This window comes from Elephantulus edwardii, unplaced genomic scaffold (assembly GCF_000299155.1).
Source record: "Elephantulus edwardii isolate Elephantulus edwardi_28Jun2011 unplaced genomic scaffold, EleEdw1.0 scaffold00039, whole genome shotgun sequence".
Classification (NCBI taxonomy): domain Eukaryota; kingdom Metazoa; phylum Chordata; class Mammalia; order Macroscelidea; family Macroscelididae; genus Elephantulus; species Elephantulus edwardii.
Genome location: NW_006399789.1, coordinates 13,281,977 through 13,284,215, shown reverse-complemented (window position 1 = coordinate 13,284,215; position 2,239 = coordinate 13,281,977).

The window sequence follows — 2,239 nt, the reverse complement described above, 5'->3', positions numbered from 1 at the left end:
AAAAACTGGATAGATTATGTATACTGAATTGAAACAGATGAGGTAGAGAACAGTTTGAAAGTGATATATGGTAGTATATTATGATTATCACAGGAATTCAGAATTAAGGTTGCATAGTAGAGTGCATTGGGGCGGGGAGTGGGGGGTAGGGGCAGGGGTGGGGCGGGGGGATGTATACCAACGAAGAAGTTTATCTTTTGCTTTTCAAAGAGAGGAGGGAACTAGGAGAGGGAGGTAAAGAAAAAAGTGCAACAATGAATGAATGAAAATCCAAAATCTCTGTAAATGCTCATTAAAATTAATAAAATAAAATTTAAAAAAAAGAAAAAGAGACAGTCACACTGGAGGAGATTTCCATCTTTCTCCTGTAGAATAGCTGGTGGATTTGAACAACATGTCTTTGGAATTGCAGCTCAGCTTCTTGCCACTATGATTGTATGTTAAAAATGGCTTCTCTAACCATTCCCTGACTTTGCCATGTAGATGGGTGGAAATCTGGGGATCAGATGTGTTGGCCTATCTACAAGGGGATTGGCCAGTCTTACTCCTAAATTGAGCAGTTTCAGTGGCAGATTTGAGAATCTCCCCACCATGAAAGAAGATGCCAGAGAATACAGTGAGTCTTTTGAGGTGAGTGAATTTTGTGTCATACAAACCAGGGCCTACTGGAGCAGCAGCTGCAGCAGAGAACCAGAGGCCCGACATGAAACTGAGCTGTGGGGCTGCTAGCCCACAGAACCAGAGCAAAGAGTATTTGCACAGATTTGTTGGAAGACAGAGAGCCATAATTCATAAGACTAGCTCTAGTGGCATAGTGGCAAGAAGCTGTGCTGCAATCCCATAGGAACATGGTTCAAATCCCACCAGCTGCTTCATGGGAGAAAGATGGGCAATCTCCTTTCATGCTCTGGAGAGTCAGCTATGGGTCAGTTATGACTTGACGGTACACAGCAATAACAACAGCTTTGCAAAACTGGCCTAAAACCATAAGGTTCAAGGCTTTAAGTCCCACCTTATATCCAAGTCAACCATTGCTGGTGCTGCCATCCCAAATGGGTACGGCTCATAGGAAGGAATCCTATGAACAGAAGATCTGAACCCTGTCCTATCCTGTGCCATCGTCACACTTCTTGACACACTATAGCCCATTACAGCAGTCACTGTGTCAATCTATTTGATGGAGGGTCTTTCTTTCCTTTGCTAACTCTCCATTCTTGTTAATATCATGTTCTTTTCCAAGGAATACCCCATCCTAGCAATATGACTCCTTTGAGCTGTGGTGTTGGAGAAGAGCACTGAACATCCTATCAACAACAAAGAGAACAAACAGCTATGTCTTAGAGAGGGTAGAGCCGAGTGCTCTTTGGAGCAAGAATGATGAGGCTTTGGTTCACATACTTGTTGCTAGGAGGTGCTATTCCTTGGAGAAGGACATGATGCTGGTAAGGGTGGAGGATGGGCAAAAGAGAGGAAAATTCTCAACCAGGAGGACTGACACGCTGACTGCTGCAATGGGCTCTTGTGTGTCAGGAAGTGTGAGAATGGTGCAGGATAGAACAGGGTACAGATCTTTTGTTCAGAGGGTCGCTATGAGTTATTCTCTACTCGATGGCACCTAACAACAACAACAACAGGTAATATGCCCAAAATATGTGAGGAAAAGCCTCATCATTTTTGCCTCCAAATCGCAGTCAGGCTGCACCCTCTCCAAGACATGTCCGTTCTCTTGGCTGTCCATGGGATGTCCAGTGCTTTTCTCCAACACCACAGCTCAAAGGAGTCAATTCCTCTTCTGTAATTCCTATTCATTCTCCAGCTCTCAGATGCACAGCAAGAGATCAGAAAGACCATGGACTGATCAATCAGATGCAACTTAGTCCTCAAACTGACATCATTACTCCTCAATAATTTGGAGAGGCAGATTTTCCCAGTGTAATGCATCTCCTTATTTCCTAACTGCTGTTATCAAGGATGTTAATTGTGGATCCAAGCAAGATAAAGCTGTTGACAGTTACAATCTGCTCTCCATCCATCTTGATATTGCCTATCAGTCCAGTAGTAAGAGTCTTTGTTTTCTTGACATTGAGATACAATCCATACAGAAGGCTGCATTCTTTTTTCTCTGGCTAGGCCAAGAATCTCTTCTGCTGTGGGAGGAATTTTCATGCTGGGGGAATAATTTCTTCTGGAGGGGGAAGAATTTTCTTATCTCTGCAGCTAGAACTGTTCAATTTATTAG